The sequence below is a fragment of the Rutidosis leptorrhynchoides genome, chromosome 8 (genome assembly GCF_046630445.1).
Source record: "Rutidosis leptorrhynchoides isolate AG116_Rl617_1_P2 chromosome 8, CSIRO_AGI_Rlap_v1, whole genome shotgun sequence".
Taxonomy (NCBI): Eukaryota; Viridiplantae; Streptophyta; class Magnoliopsida; order Asterales; family Asteraceae; genus Rutidosis; species Rutidosis leptorrhynchoides.
Window position 1 is genome coordinate 125,114,598 of NC_092340.1, and position 18,054 is coordinate 125,132,651.

General features: G+C 33.4%; 1 non-coding gene across 1 annotated transcript; it reads left to right on the forward strand.

Moving 5' to 3' along the window:
* Positions 1-16,914: 16,914 nt before the first annotated feature.
* Positions 16,915-17,021, forward strand: LOC139865109 (small nucleolar RNA R71). The gene has a single exon (XR_011764635.1). It is a non-coding gene; the product is annotated as a small nucleolar RNA R71 (small nucleolar RNA).
* Positions 17,022-18,054: the final 1,033 nt, after the last annotated feature.

Genomic DNA, 18,054 nt, shown 5'->3' on the forward strand with positions numbered 1-18,054 from the left:
CCAAAAATATATATAAAAAGGGAGCAAATGAAACTCACAATACTGTATTTCGTAGCAATTATGTATATGACGGCACTGAACAAGTGCAGGGTTTGTCTCGGATTCACGAACCTATATTAAGTATATATATTTAAATGTTGGTCAATATCTGTCTAACAATTTAGGTCAAGTCGTAGTGTATCACAATCCTAATGCTCGAGACCGACATACAAAAGTCAACAAAAGTCAACTTAACCCAAAATGACTTTCAAAATCTATACATGTTTATTATATAACTTATATATAGTAGTTTTATTTATATATTTAAATATATTTATCAGATCTTATTATACTAAATAATACAAGTCATTTATTAATAAATAAAAATTTATATTAAAATTCATATATGATAAAAATATACTTTTATATATCTCAAGTAATAAAATTTATAAAATTCACTTAATATCATAAAAATATAGTGGTATGTATTATTAATGTAATTACATTACGTGTGGTAAAAATATCTTTATACGCATATTTATTTGATAAAATAATATTGATAATAATAATAATGATAAAAATAATAAAATGATAGTTTCAATAAAAATATTAATTTTTAGTAATAAAGATAATTTTAGTAATAACATCAACTGATAACAGTTATAATAATCGTTTTAATAATAATATTAAAATTAATGATAATTCAGTTGACCATATCTTTTAATCCGTTCATCGAAACCACACGATTTCTAAATGAAAAGTTATTAATTTTTTTCTTTAGCTTTTCAACGACATGCATATCATATAACTTATCTCAGTAGCATATGTATCAAATTCGTGATTTATCATAAACTATTTAACGACGAAACTAAGCATACAAACATGCATAATCATATATACTCGAGCACTAGTCAGGGATACACTATTAATATATAAAAGATAAGATATGAATGCTCACGTATCAATATTGTGATTCAATATTGCAGGAAAGTACGTAGACGCAACGAAAATGATAAACGTTAGGTTGACCTCACGAGCAATACCCTCGATTAATACCCATAACCTTCATAGCCATAACCCATAATTTCCTTAGCTATATCCAATTTAAAAACTTATTTTGAAATCGTCTGAATATAACTCCGTCGTAGTATTTTATGTATACTAATAATATCTTGAAATAGTACTAAGTAAATATATATATATATATATATATATATATATATATATATATATATATATATATATGTAATTCGATTGAGAGAGTTTAGAGAAATATATTTTCAAGTTTCTATGAAATAATGAAACCTATTGAATTCTATTTATAATAGATTTTTGAATTATTAAAGTGAATTATTAAAGTATTAATTATTAAAGTGAATTATTAAAGTATGAATTATTAAAGTGAATTATTAAAGTATGAATTATTAAAGTGAATTATTAAAGTATGAATTATTAAAGTTAAAGTAAAGTAAAAGTAAAGTAAAGGTAAAGTTAAAGTATAGTAAAAGTATAAAACTATGTACGTATAATACGCGTATAAAAATATATAATATTAATTTAAATCGTTATATATATTTAATAAAATAAAATATAAATATCGTTATCTTTATCATACTGGTTAAGTAATGAGTTGTCAAAAAGAATAGATTTCTTAAATCACAGTGGACCTCATAACATAGGCCCGTAATCATATCATAATGTATATGATAATTCAATCATTTGATATTATCTCTTAATTCTGTCGATAAATATATCAAAACAAATATGTTCATGTAAAGTATCATATATCTAATACTTTGTTAATGTTTTCAGTTAATATTATATATTATATATACATATCTATATACACATAATTGTTCGTGAATCGTCGAACACGGTCAAATGGTAATTGATTACATGAATGTAGTTCCAAACTTTTTAAGATTCAACATTATAAATTCTGCTTATCGTGTCGGAAACATATAAAGGTTAAGTTTAAATTTGGTCGGAAATTTTCGGGTCGTCACATTTAGTGATTTAAGATGAGTCTTGGCCATTTATGGGCGGTTTTGGTGTAGTTGAGTTATTTAATGCAATTGGGTCATTAAATGCTCAAGTGTAAGTAATGTGGTTAGTTCCACAAGTTGTGTATTGAATGTGTACTTAATATATTAGGTACCTTGCTCGAATCATACGAAAGTGTTAAATCACCACCGATGTGTTTAGGTGAGTGGAATAATTATATATGTAGGTATATGATTTATTTGCTTGTGGGTATGGGTTAAAGTTCGATGTTGACGATACCATATCCTAGAGTATATTGTTTGTTCATTTTGATGAGGGTTAAGTTCGATGTTGACGATACCTCATGTATGGATTTAAAGTTCGATGTTGACAAAGTCATACCACTATTGTAGTGACGTTAGTTGATGAGGGTTTAAGTTCGATGTTGACGATACCTCATATGTGGGTTTAAGTTCGATGTCGACGATACCACATTTATTGGGACGAATAGGGATTAAGTTCGATGTTGACGATACCATTCTTAGGGCTAGCCTTGGAATTTAAGTACTAATGGATGTTGTGAACATCAATGTTTGTGTATTGTGTTATAGCATATTATATTGCGTGTGATTATATGATATTGCTATACTCGCGTGTGTTATCGGAGGTTTAGCGTTATACTTTAAGATGGTATGCTAATTGAAATGCTCGTATGTATGCGGATTTGTGTAAGTGTTTGCAAGTGGGTAAGTTATATACGTATATGTATAATTATTGCATTCACTAAGCTTTGCTTACCCCTCTCGTTGTTTACTTTTTAGGTTCGAACGCGGATAAAGGGAAAGGGGTTGCCGGGAATTAGATGTTCCAATATTGATGCTTGTGGAAGCTTTTTGGAAGTCGACCTAGCGTTTTGGGTAGTTTAGCCCCAAACCATGCTCGAGTGTCGTTTGGTTTAAAACTATCAAATATGGGTCGAACTTGTATTACTTTTGATTAAGGGTCTTCGTGCCCGTGATGTAAACTTTAAACATATTATACGTTCAAGTGGGTTGTATGAAATGGTTTACGTTATGTAACCAATTATTTTGGGCGTATTTGGTTGATTAATTTAAAAAAAAATATTTTTGGTTGATTACGGGTTGGGTTGTTTCTGCGTATCAAAACAAAATATTATTAATTTCCATTTATTTCTTTTTATTTCCATAATATTTACTTTCATTTTCCTAATGTTTACTTTCATTTCCTTTTATTTCCTTTCATTTAATTGTGTGTCCCTGAGTTTTCCTTTCATTTCTTTTATAAAAAGAGGCTTAATTCATAATATAAAAAAAAAAGATTACTCATAGACTATTGGACTGATTGGTTAAGATAATTTTCTTCAATTAAGATACTAAATATCTGTTTCGAATGAGCAAGTTAGGGGTGGTAGAACACCCCGAAGCCACCCTACTGTCTCCGCCACTGCCATTTTGTACATGTGTCAAACACCTTGAACCGTTATGAGCAACAACCTAGAAGTTAACAGGAACAAAGAAGTAGCTCTAGAACCAGAGATGAGTTCGAGATGGAGGGAAATGGCACAAGGCCTTCACTGCCAGAAAAGAACCAAAGGGAAGAAAGAAAGCCGTGAAGGAAACAAAAACAAGCCAGATTTGAAGAACGAGTGAGAGGGTCTGTTTTTTGGTTTTGGCACACCAACTATGAAACTAAGGGTTTGTTTACTTATGTTTTAATTGGACTTATTGTTTTGGGCATATTATTCAGTCAGCGGTGACCTTTCTTACTTGGAACTTAATGTTTGGGATTAATTGAGCCAAGAGATTTTTCAATAATTCAAATAATAGTTGTTATCCTTCTCTGGCCTGGATCTTCCAGTATTACTTCTCATTCTAGCACTATTAATCACTCAAAACCGCCATTAAAATTGGAAATCATGTCTTCATTCATTTACATGGAACCCCATAATAAATAATGAAAGTATTGAATTAAAATTGTGGTAACTAGACTTCCCATATGGGAGTTTAGTGATTGGGGGTTCGAACTGTAACAAGGTCTTAATACTTTGTTTAATGAATACACCAGGTTATCGACTACGTGTAATCTAAGGTTTTAATCTTTGTTAACAATTACACCAATTACCCTTGAATGTAATCCACCCCTGTTTTAATGAGTCCAGTGACTATTAATCCATCCCCGTATCCGGTCAAATGAACAATTATTAGTATTTATAGATATCCCGCCCACCGTACCCAGTCAAGAGTATGTAGTTATATATAAACACGTCAAATTATAAATATATATATTAAATCAACGAGATATCATTTAGTTAATATAAAGCCCATTAATAGCCCATAGTCCAATTTTCACAAGTGTCGGTCTTTTGTCCAAACCCCAATTATGGTCCAAAGCCCAATAACCTCGTCTTAATATTTAGTCCAACATCACGATTACTTCGGCTTAAATAAACATAATAATAATTTAGCTACGAGACATTAATTTAAAAAGGTTGAACATAACTTACAATGAGTATTAATCGCGTAGTATTACACGGACAGAATTTTGACTTACAAACTTAGAACATTCGCCACTATAACCTTATTATTATTAACTTAATATTAAAATTATAATTAAAATAAATATAAATATATATTGAGAGAGTGAGAGATCAGTGAATGAAGGTGTAAATAACTTGTCGCCCAAACTTGCAATTTATAGCACTTGGCCTAACTTTTTACTCCATGCGATCGCATGGAGTTTGTTCCTCCAGGCCATGTGATCGCATGGCCACCTGAGACAGCTCACATCTTTTTTGTTTTTTCTTGTTTGCCGACGGTTTTTAATAATATAATATAATATATATAATTTTATATAATTATATATATATTATATTATATTCATGTGCATACTTGACTTGTACTTTCAGTTCCGTTGAGTCGCGCGTTGATATATGGTTCATGTCCTGGTTCCGGATTTTCGAACGTCCTTTCGTATGATTTAATATCTTGTACTTTGCGTTTCACGGCTTGTACTTTTGTAATTTTTAGACGTTTCTCATCAATAAATTGAACCATTTGGATTGTACTTTGTACTTTTTAGCTTTTTGGTCGTTTGCGTCTTCAAATTGTCGAATCTGTCTTTTGTCTTCACCTTTTATTATTTAAACGAATATCACTTGTAAATAGAACAATTGCAACTAAAAGCTTGTCTTTCTTGAAGGATAATGCTATGAAATATATGTTCGTTTTTAGCATTATCAAATATTCCCACACTTGAGCGTTGCTTGTCCTCAAGCAATATAGAACTTGAATATAGCTTTACTAGAATCACTTCTTTATTCTTCACACTATGTACATCAGTGACTTTAATATGGCGGTATGAACAATGATAGTAACGATGTGGTTTACAGTTCCACATGACTATAAAAATTTAGATCCTTTAGGAAATTGGATCTTTATGAAAACATTTGATCTTTTGAAAATTCAATCTAGTTGTTTACCCTAGATAAGTTTTCCGGAATAACCCTTCACTGGTGTTTACAAAATGTTTTTGTGGGTTTTGTGGGTTTCAGATTTGAAAATTTTAGCTCAAAACTTGCGGTTTTGTGTCACCCACTTGCTAACCTTGTATTGAGAAAGCAACACGTCCAGTATACTTGCTTCGTATATTACCTTTCAGTAAACTACCGTCCGGTTGTAAAGGAAAGCGTTGAACAAGCAACTGTTAAGGCAATGTCTAATGACATGCAGATGTTCATGGTCCATAACGTGTCGGATGCAATTACTATCCTTTGTAGGAGCAGTAATAAAGATCACCCTATAGTTTTTCGGTCTAGCACAAGGTCCTGTCTTCGACCATGCTATGCAACCACCATTCTTACGGTTGACACCCGATTTGGTTCAGGTGACCTAATAAATTCCGGTGAATTCTTAGGATTTTACGTTCAATGGTAATGAACGCATTGAAAATAGGTTTTCGGAAAACAAATCAGTTTGTAATTTGATCAAAATATTTTCTCGTTCAAGCTCGAGTTTAGATATCATCGAATTCCATGAGTTTGTAATTCTCAATCTTTAAAGTCAATCTCAAGGATTGAGTAATATCAGGCTTAAAAGCTAATTTTTGATCTTTAAGGAGATTATCCTTTGTGGGGATCTGATTCATTAGTCTTATAAGCTAATTTGCACGGTGCCCCCCATTGTACGAGACGGATCCTCTCATGGATAGGATAAGTCTGACCACTTGGCGACCCTGTTCGATGCTGAGGTCCGTGAATTTCCAGCTGATTTTCGAGAAAACTTTTCAAGGTTTTTCGTAGACTCTACAACTGGTCTGGACGACAACTTCCTGACTTAAATCAAGAAGCGCGTGTCTTTTTCTCGGAAGACTTTACTTCGTTTTAAATATTATTTATATTACAATAAACTGGGTAAAACTGATTAATATCGTCCAAAATAAAAGTATCTTCAATTATTTGTACAAAAATATGTGATATATATAACTTGGTAAATTTTTCCCACACTTGGCTTTTATTTTTCTTTCTTTGCCTTTTTATTCTCTTCTATTCCATTTTAAATGAATTTAAGCGTTTTGGGTTGTTTCTCAATTTATGTCCTTTCCGAGGTAACAATAATTTCGGTGTTAACACCTAGTTTTATCGTTCATAAATATGTATAAACATGATTTTGAATTCATTTAGTTGAAAAAATTTTAAAAATTTTACTAGAAGTGGTAGTCAGTATATAAGACTATGGCTGTTCTTTATTATCAGAGAGCACTAGATTCTAATACAACTACTGCGTTACTAGTAAAGTTTAACGGTGGCTATTAAACCAAGTGTATAAGTAAAAAAAAAATTACCAAAAGAATTTAATCCCTTTCCACATTTAAGATCTTGCAATGCCCTCATTTGCAAGAAATCGGTAACAATTTAAATTATTGAGGGTGATTAGCGTAGAAAAATGATTAAATTTTATCAAAGTTTCCAAACATATTGTTGTTTGTTTGAATGATAAATGGTGCACATTATTTGTTCATTCCTGCAGTTGTTATTTCACATATATTTTGCATTTTGTCGTCAAAATTAGTTGTTTTTGCTGAACTTAATGCCAGTCTTTGAAAATGCGCTGTTTTACTCTGTTGTGTACATACAATACAAATATAAACATGTATGGTATTTTGAAATGGGACTTAATATCCCACTTTCAAATTACAAAAATGAAATATTAGTACAAAATAATAAAAATGTTAAACATTACATAAAAGTATCAAAATATTAAATGTTTAACATAAATAGATAAAAATAATAAAAGATAAGAAATCACCAATGGAACACTATTGATTTGGATTGGGATTCCAGTTCATATCATCGCTCGGGTTCCATGGTTGGTGATAGGTGTCCTGGTAGGCTTGATTGGGGTCGTACAGGTCAAAGGGTGGTCGCATGTCGGGCTGATGTGATGGATAAAAAGCAGGCCGAGTCGGGATGTAGTTATGTGGTACCTGATATGATAGCTGGCTCATGATCTGGTGCTGATGAACTTGCCAGCTATTGTGTTAGCATTGCCTGGATTGCTCATACTCATACGCGGCTCTCCACTACTCATACTGATGATGCCTAGCCTGATTATTCATTTCCACCTCATCTACATGCTGGAAGACATCAGTATAACTATCCCTAATGACATCCCTAATGTCATCTACTTCCTCCATATCCTCATCTGAACCCCTCTCTACCTGTGGATGGGTGCCCTGATATGGTATTGGTATATTGTGCCTCTGTTTTAGTACCTTTGCACCCTGATAAACCTGCAAGCCTATGCTCTCGGCTTGTTCCTCAATTTCTACCATCGGACCCCCATGCTCTTTATCTACACCTAAGTACTCTCTAATGGGAGTAACAAAAATACCTCCCCCTATAATGCTTCCTGCTTGCATACCCTCAACAACTTTAGATAAATAGTGGCCTACGCAATAAGGAATGTTAACAAAGCTCCTCGGGTCTCGAATACACTTAAGGTAAAATAAATCGTTTAGGGTCATTTTTTCCTTGTTTCTACCACTTTGTGTAATCGAGTTAGCTAAGAATCTATGTATTATCCGGAGCTCTGCTCTATCAATATCTAAGTAGGAGTGTCTTCCACCCCGCGTAAATTCCCTAAATCTGGACATACGCCTCCATATGGCGTTAGCATCAAAATTCCTATCTACTCTTTCACCTTCAGTAATTAAACTTTTACAATCAGGTATAATAATCTTAGCGGGGGTGTAGATTAATAGAGCTCTAGCCATGTCCAACATGGACATTTTGTACATTGTACCTCCTAAAAGAAATCTAATAAAACTTTTATCTCCTATCATAGTAACTTCATTATTTAACTCTATAGTGCTAAGCAATTCAACACACCATTCTCTATATATAGTTCTACGTGTAGTAAATAAGCGGATTCAATCGTTAAATGCAGAGTTACCATACCTCTGAACTAGTAAATCCCTAACCGGTTCGGCTAGGTGAACTGCTTCCAAAGGCTCCCAATCGATTACCGGAGGCATTTCAATATTTTTGCGGTAAAGAATGTGCAAGTTCTTTTGAAATTTCGGGTATTCTATCCAATAACGATCGAATCTTAGGTTGGGATGTAACTGTTGGTCATCGATAAGTGGGTGCATAATCCTCGAGTGAGGCTGAAATTGACGATAATGAGCATAAAACAGTGGTTCCGGCTCATAATATAGCATGTGTTGATCATAATGTCGTTGTTGTTCAGGTTGTGGTTCCGGTTGTGGTTCTTGATCAGGTTCTTGTTCAGATTCTTGTTCATATTGTCTAGACGATGATGCACCGTCCGTATCTGTATTTCTCTGCAAAACACATTAAACACAAAATTTGTGCATCCAAATATGCATTAGTGTTAGCAAAATAACAAATTAAAATAATTACAATAACATGTTTAATCCATATTAAACTTATACTCATTTTCATATTTTTATCAATTCTACAATTTTTCAAATAAGCATATATGAAAAGGTATGCAAAGTTCATAAGCATTCAACTCAAATAACATGTTAAAATAACCATTACTAGCAATTAAACAAGTTTCAAATGACAATTTCATCAATTTAATCAAGTTCAAGAATTTTAGACTTAAAAAGTCCACTTTTGATGTTCAAAAATCATGTTTAGGATTAAAGTTTGGATCATTTAGCAACCTAAACATGTTACACTACTTAATTTAGCAATAATTCATGACAAAAATCGGCCATAACCTGTTTATATCAAAAAGCCCTAAATTGCTCAAGAACACAAACCCTAGATTTTTAAAAAATTTGAAGTTTAAGGCTTCAAATCATGACAAATAGCATCAATCTAGGTTATAAAAGTATAATATACTAACAATTTAACTCTAATTAAGCTAGTAATCATCAAAATTAAATTAGGACAATTAATTATAATTATCACAAAAATTAGGAAATTTAGGAGTTTAGGGGTGAAATTTTTACCTTTTTGCTTCCCCATCTGAAGAAAGGCATGATTGGAACGGATTATAGCAAGAAATTTCGATGATTTTGGTGAAAAAAATGAAGATTTTTGAGAGAATTTTGGGGTGTTTTCATGTTTGTGTGTGTGTTATTTGTGTGGAAGCAGAAGCAGTCGACTGAATTTTATAATCCTGACCTGTCCAGGGTTCCCAGCCCATGCGATCGCATGGGTTGGCTGTGTAAACCCCATGCGATCGCATGGGGTCTATTTTTTTTATATATAAATCTTTAATTAATAAAAACAATTAATTAATTAATTTTAAAATTTTGTGTTCCTTGATATTTAGAATGAGGTCGTTTCGGTACGTTTACCTAGTTCGTCCCTCGCCAAAATTTTAAAATTTTCAATTTCAAAACGATTGTTTTAAAGGCAAAGGTATTTAGGTTTTTTTTAATGTTTTTGACATACTTTAGATCAATAAAATTAAAAATAATGACAACAAAATTGGTCGCCCCGCCCTCGGGTAAAGCAATTTCGGTTCAACGACCTAGTCTTCAACTCACGATGAATTTTAGAAATCATATTTTTAACTTAATGAAATAAAGTACATTTTTGTTTTTAAATTCACACCAAACTTAAATTTAAAATGCATATTAAAATTTCATATAAATATTAATAATATTTATATACAGTAATTTTACAAATTTTCATTTAAAATATTATAATTATATATTGGTTTTAAAAACAGGGTAAAAATAAAATAAAAATATTTTTGGTCTTTTACCCCACTTTAATCAATCAAATATTTACAAAAATATATGTCCCTCTTTTTGGGTAAAGTAATTTCGGCTATATTACCTAGTTTTACTCCTGACGAATTTCTGAAATATTTCGAATTGATTGATTAAAGATATTTATACCTTATGAATAAACGGTAAATTTCGCAGTGATGCATTAAATTTTTGTATGATATCAATAATTTCGGTTTCGCATACCTAATTTTATTGAATATCAATTTAATACTTTATAGCGAACGATTCAGCGTTTATTATCAAAAGGTTAAAAGCAATAAAATAAAAACTGTACATACTTACCTATGAGAAAGAATTCTTAGAGACCTGCTTTAGTCGACTCATAGGAGAGTCTTTCGATTTAGTTTTCCATAGCTACATAAGCGTAACCTCGATTTTTCAATAACTTTTCTTCTAAACATATGAATGGTCCTTCTCTGCATAGAGTAACGAACTCTGTATTGGAATGTGTTTGATTGTTCGAACATTTCCCTTCGTGTGACCATTTTCCGCATTCATGACATCTTTCAAGGTGTCGTGCTCTTCTTTTTGTTGCGGATTTCGATTTTCCTTTACCAAAATGTATCTTATGATGATTCTTCCTGAGTTCTCTCTTTACTTCGTCCAGTTTGCCTCTTATGAATGATACTAGTTCACTCGGGAAGATGTTATTATTACGTTTAGTAATCATAGCGTGTAGTAGTAGACCATGGTTCAGATTAAAGGAATTCTTCATTTCGTAAAACCTAAAAGAAATAAAAATTCAGAATGGAGGGAGAAGACTAGTTCTTTAGGGTCTGCGAGGGAAAGACCATTCGGATTTCATTCTCGAGAACTACACGAAAACAGAAAATCTAACCCTAGACAGCATTATATTATCCTATAAAACATTTGAATCTCCCCACACTTAGTTAGCTGTGGTATCGAAATTGTGATTAACTTCATTATTAACTTCAATTGGAACATCAACAACTTGTATATCTCTGACTTTTGCTTCAAGCCATTTGTTGATTTCCTCTGTAACATTCACAAATTCAATTAACATCGCCTTTTCTTTAGGCGACAAATTGGATACTAATCGATTACATAACTTAAAGTTCCCCTTAATCCTAGCATCTTGAATCCGTTTATAAAGTTTCTTCGTTGAACTGTTAAAAACAGGTCATCTAATTTTGTATCAACAACGGGGTTCTTTGTTATCGGGTCATCATTGGGTGTTTCTTCATCTTCCCCACACTTAGGTGTTTTTATTGGTTCAACAGTTTTGGTTGGTGAAGATTGAAACTTTTGATTCACAAAGGTGATCGATTTATCACCATCCCTAAGTGTCATTCTACCTTCTCTTATATCAAAGAATGCCTCAGTGGTTGCTAAAAATGGGTGACCTAAAATTAGAGAAACATAAAGGTCTTCCTCCATATTAATAATTATGAAATTTGCAATAAAGGTCAAACTTTCCACTTTAACAAGTAAATTATTGGCTATTCCAACTGGGTGTTTAATGGTTTGATCAAATAATTGAACATCTATTCTGGTTGGTCTTAATTTACCCGCACCTAATCTTTTGTATAAGGAAAGAGGCATAACGTTTGCACTTGCTCCTAAATCTGCGAGCCCATTATACATAGCACCATCATTAAGCAAACAAGAAATGATAAATTCACCTGGATCTCCTACTTTAGTAAGTAGAGTTGGTTTGTTAACCTTTTCCGGGTGATCTTTTCTTGGTTCTTTCACTTCTACTTGAACTTCTTATTCACATTTTTCTTCGTTTCTTAGAATGGGAGGTTTATATAGAAATTCTTCTTCATCACTCCGATTTGAAGCCTCCCCCGTCTTCCAATTTTGGCTTTTCATATGTCGTTGACAACATATTTATGTTTTCATTCTGAGGGTTTTCTTGGGTGGTGAAATTATGATTAACTTCATTGTCAATTTCCATTGGATCATGTATGTAATGTTTAACTCTGTGACCATTAACTTTAAATTCAATCCCATTTGAATTTATTAACTCTATTGTTCCATATGGAAAAACTCTTTTAACTATGAATGGTCCAGACCATCTTGATTTCAACTTTCCAGGAAATAGCTTGAATCGTGAATTGAAAAGAAGAACTCTGTCTCCTTCCTTAAATTCTTTTGAACTTCTGATTCTTTTATCATGTCATTTCTTCATCCTTTCCTTATAGATTAACGAATTTTCATATGCATCGTGTCTTAATTCTTCTAATTCGTTTAGTTAACTTAACCGTAGACGTCCAGCTTCATGTAAATCAAGATTACATGTCTTCAAAGTCCAAAAATGCTTTGTGCTCAATTTCTACTGGAAGGTGACATGCTTTTCCATAAACGAGTTTAAAAGGTGTGGTTCCAATTGGAGTTTTGTAGGCTGTTCTAAAAGCCTAGAGTGCATCCTCCAATTTCATGGACCATTCCTTCGGATTTGATCCTACAGTTTTCTCTAGAATACGTTTTAATGCTCGGTTGGTATTTTCAACTTGTCCACTTGTTTGTGGATGATAAGCGGTTGAGATTTTAAGAGTTACTCCATATCTTTTGAGAACTTTCTCAAGTTGATTATTACATAAATGAGTACCCCGATCACTTATTAAAGCTTTCGGTGTTCCGAACCTTGCAAAAAGACATTTTAAAAAGTTGACTACAACTCGTGCATCGTTAGTTGGGAGAGCTTATGCTTCCGCCCATTTAGATACATAATCAATGGCAACGAGAATGTAGAGATTATTATGAGATTTTGGAAATGAACCCATAAAGTCAATACCCCAAACGTCAAATACTTCACATACTTGAATGACATTTTGTGGCATTTCATCACGTTGACTTATTTTTCCGGCCCTTTGACAAGCATCACAGGATTTACAAAGAAGGTGTGCGTCTTTAAAAATTGTAGGTCAATAGAATCCAGCGTCGTAGACTTTTCTTGCTGTGAGTTGAGGCCCATAATGCCCTCATGTTGGTCCTGTGTGACAATGGTTCAAGATTTGACTAGCTTCATCTCCGAATACGCATCGGCGTATTATTCCATCGGGACAACTTTTAAACAAATGTGGATCTTCCCAAAAATAGTATTTTATATCACTAAAGAATTCCTTTCGTTTTTGGTACGACAACTCTTTTTCAAGGAATCCACATACTAAGTAGTTTGCAAAGTCTGCAAACCATGGAATTTCATTATAATCGATTTTCAATAGATATTCATCAGGAAAGTTGTCTTGTATAGCCGATTCATTTAGAACTTCTAATTCGGGATTTTCAAGGTGAGAAAGATGATCAGCGGCGAGATTTTCTGCTCCCTTTTTGTCTCGGATTTCGATATCGAACTCTTGTAAGAGTAAGATTCAACGGATTAATCGTGGTTTGGCATCTTGTTTCGAAAATAGGCATCTAAGAGCAGAATGGTCGGTATAGACCACCGTTTTAGCTAGAACGAGATATGAAAGAAATTTGTCAAAAGCAAAGAAAATAGCAAGGAGTTCTTTTTTAGTAGTTGTGTAATTCGTTTGTGCTCCTTGTAATGTCTTACTAGCGTAATAAATAGGTTGAAATCATTTTTCAATCCTTTTTCCAAAAACGGCTCCCATTGCAAAATCACCTGCATCGCACATGAGTTCAAATGGTAGATTCCAATTTGGAGTTTGATTGGCGCATTAGTGAGTTTTTCTTTAAGAATATTAAAAGATTTGATGCATTCATCCGAAAATATTAATGGAGCATCCTTTTCTAGGAGTTTATTCATAGGAGTGGCAATTTTAGAAAAATCTTTTATGAAACGTCAGTAAAAACCGGCATGCCCTAGAAAACTCCTAACTCCTCTAACATTGGTGGGATGTGGAAGTTTAGCAATTACATCTACTTTAGCTCTATCCACTTCAATTCTTTCCTTTGAAATTTTATGACCAAGAACGATGCCTTCTCTAACCATGAAATAGCATTTCTCCCAATTAAGTACAAGATTTGATTGCTCGCATCTAATAAGTATTCGTTCAAGATTAACTAGACATGTTTCAAAAGTATCACCGAAGACTGAAAAGTCATCCATGAAAACTTCCATGCATTCTTCTATCATGTCGTGAAAAATCACCATCATGCACCTTTGAAAGGTTGCAGGGGCGTTGCAAAGTCCAAATGGCATGCGTTTGTAAGCAAAAGTACCATAAGGGCACGTGAATGTGGTTTTCTCTTGGTCCTCTGGTGCGATTGGAATTTGAAAGTATCCGGAGAAACCGTCAAGAAAACAATAGTAACTATTCCAAGTTAACCTTTCCAACATTTGATCAATGAAAGATAAGGGAAAGTGATCTTTTCTAGTGGCGTCATTTAATTTTCTATAATCAATACAGACATGCCATCCTGTTACAGTCCTAGTAGGAATAAGCTCATCTTTTTCATTTGTGATGACAGTCATGCCACCCTTCTTAGGTACGCATTGAACTGGGCTTACCCATGGACTATCAGATATTGGATAAATTAAACCTGCATCGAGCAGTTTAATAATTTTTTTCTTAACAACATCTTGCATATTTGGATTTAGTCTTCATTGGCGTTGCACATATGTTTTATGACCTTCTTCCATAAGGATTTTATGTGTGCAATACGAAGGACTTATTCCTTTAATGTCATGAATCTTCCATGCAATAGCTGGTTTATGAGCTTTTAGCACAGAAATGAGTTGAGATTTTTCATTTTCCGTAAGAGAAGACGATATTATTACAGGTAATTCAGATTCACCATGTAAATAAGCGTATTCCAAATGGTTTGGAAGTGGCTTTAACTCTAATATCGGTGGTTCTTCTATCGATGATTTGTATCGATATCTGTCTTCCTCTTTTAGCATTTGAAGTTCTTCTGTTGTTGGTTCATATTCATTAACTATGAGTGCGGCTAACATTTCAGCTTCATCAATTGGTTCAGTTCCTTCTCCTAAAGAACATTCTCATGTCCCTTGTAATTCTGGAAATTATTGTAACAATTCTGCATGTGAATCTATAGTTTGAATATAATAACATGTATCATCTGCAGATTGCGGTTGTAGCATGGCTCTATCAATAGAAAAGGTAACACTCTGGTCCTCTATACTTAGGGTCAGTTTCTTACCAAACACGTCTATTATTGCTTTAGCCGTGTTTAAAAATGGTCTTCCTAATATAAGAGGAACTCGAGAATCTTCTTCCATGTCCAAAATAACAAAGTCTACTGGAAAATACTAACGTACCAACTTTAACTAGCATGTTCTCCATTATCCTTCTAGGATATTTTACTGATCGATCGGATAGTTGTATACTTATTCGTATTGGTTTCAATTCTCCAAGGTCTAGTTTAGTGTATAATGAATACGGAATTAAATTTATACTAGCACCTAAGTCTGCCAATGCTTCTATTGAACTAAGACTACCCAGAAAACATGGAATTGTGAAACTTCCTGGATCAGAGAGTTTTTCTGGTAGTTTATTCAATAGCACTGCCGAACAATTAGCATTCATTATAACAGCCGAGAGTTCTTCCATTTTCTTTCTATTTGTGATTAGATCTTTCAAGAATTTAACATATCTTGGCATTCCTGAAATCACATCAATGAAAGGAATATTGACATTTATTTGTTTAAACATATCCAAGAATTTGGATTGCTCGGCTTCAAGTCTCTCTTTCCTCATTTTACTCGGGTAAGGAAGCGGTGGTTGGTATGGTTTAACATAAGGCTTAGCCTTAACTGTAATATCTTCATTAACCTTTTCAACTACCGGTTCTGTTTCCTTATCTTGATCAGATTGTGGTGCCTGTGTAGTAGGAGCAGAATCATTAGAATTTACAGGCATTTCAGGTGGTTTAAGTGTAATACCACTTCTCGTGGTAATGACTTTAGCTGTTTCATTTTGGGGGTTAGCATTTGTATCGCTAGGTAAACTTCTCGATTTTCTTTCACCAATCAACCTTGCTAGGTTGCTCACTTCTTGTTCCAGATTTTGGATTGAAGCTTGTTGATTTCTAAATGCTTGAGCATTTCGTTCATTAGTTTGTTTCTGAGATGTGAAAAACTGCGTTTGAGATTCAACTAGCTTTGATATCATATCTTCTAAATTTGGCTTTTTATCATCGGTTTGTGGTGGTTTATTTGGAAAAATAGGTCTTTGCTGATTGTAAGTATTGTTAGATACTTGTTGATTGCTAGGACCTTGTTGGTTGTTGTATGGAACATTTCGGTTATAATTCTGATTTTGATTGTAGTTTGATCTTGGCGGTTGATAATTATTTTGATAATTATTTCCAGGCCTTTGGTTCATGTATGAAACATTCTCTCTTTGTTCCATTGTTTGTTCAATACTGAGACAATCTTTTGTCAAATGTGGTCCTCCACACTGCTCACAACTAATTCGTATTGCGTGAATATCTTTAGTCATCTTTTCCATTCGTCTTTTGAAAGCATCTAACTTTGCGGAAATGGAATCAAAGTCATGGCTAGAATCGGCTCTAGCCGCTTTAGATGCTCTAACGATGTCTTTTTCTTGATGCCACTCATGTGAGTGGAAGGCTGTGTTATCAATAATTTTGTAAGCTTCAGTTGCGGTTTTCTTCATAATGGAACCACCAGCTGCTATGTCGATGTATTTTCGTGTAGTAATGTCGCATCCTTGGTAGAATATTTGTACTATTTGATAAGTGTCTAAACCATGTTGAGGACATCCTCTCAACAACTTTCCAAATCTAGTCCACGCTTCATATAAAGTTTCATTTGGCTTCTGCGTGAACGTAACAATTTCTCCTTGAAGTCTCACGGCTTTAGATGCCGGAAAGAATCTTTTAAGAAATTTCTCAACTAAAACATATCATGTGTCAATCGCCCCTTCAGGTAACGATTCTAACCAATCTTTGGCTTCCCCCTTTAAAGTCCAGGGAAATAACATGAGATAGATCGGTTCATCCTCAACTCCTCTGATTTTAAATAGAGTACAGATCCTATTAAAGGTACGAAGATGTTCGTTTGGATCTTCTTTTGGCGTACAACTAAATTGGTATTGATTAGTTACCATGTGTAGGATTTGTCCTTTGATTTTATAATCTGACGCATTAATGTCTGGTTGAGTAATTGCATGACCTTGGCCAGTGCGTGTAGCTCTCATTCGGTCTTCCATACTTAGAGGTTCCTGATTTTCAATGATTGAATTTGTTGAATCTGAATCACTAGGGGATTCTGATTTAATGGTTTCTTCCTCGACAATCTCTGGTTGTATGATTTGTGGTTCAGGAGGAATGATTAGTGGTTCAGGATCTCTGAATTGTCCTTGAATATCCTCCGGGTTCTCAATTGTGAGGTCGGGTTCAAAAAATGAATTATCGGAAATTTGAATTGGAGTACTTGGTCGACTAGATGACGATTCTAAAGAAAAATCAACGGCGAAAATATTGGCTAGATGTCTTGATCGAGTTACAGGTGGTGAACGTTTTGCTCGGTGCATTCACTGAATATCTTATTAGTTATAAAAATTTAAAAAATTATATAAGTTAACAAATTAATAGACTTTTCTGATTTTGCCCACATTTCGAATAGCCAAAAGATGCAGCAGGTAGCCAGGACCCTTTAAATAGGAAGCCCACAACTCGTCACTAACAAATCCAACTATTACTACGAACCAGAAAATTTTGGATGTCTATCAATTTAACTGCTTAAAATAATTTTTCGTCGAAATTTTGAAGATAAAATCTATGTCCTAAAAACTAGAGCGTCGAGAAATAAGAGGAAGAAAAAGAGTGCGTCGAAAAATAAAAGGTCGAAAAATAATAATAAGAAAGTAAAGCGTCGAAACT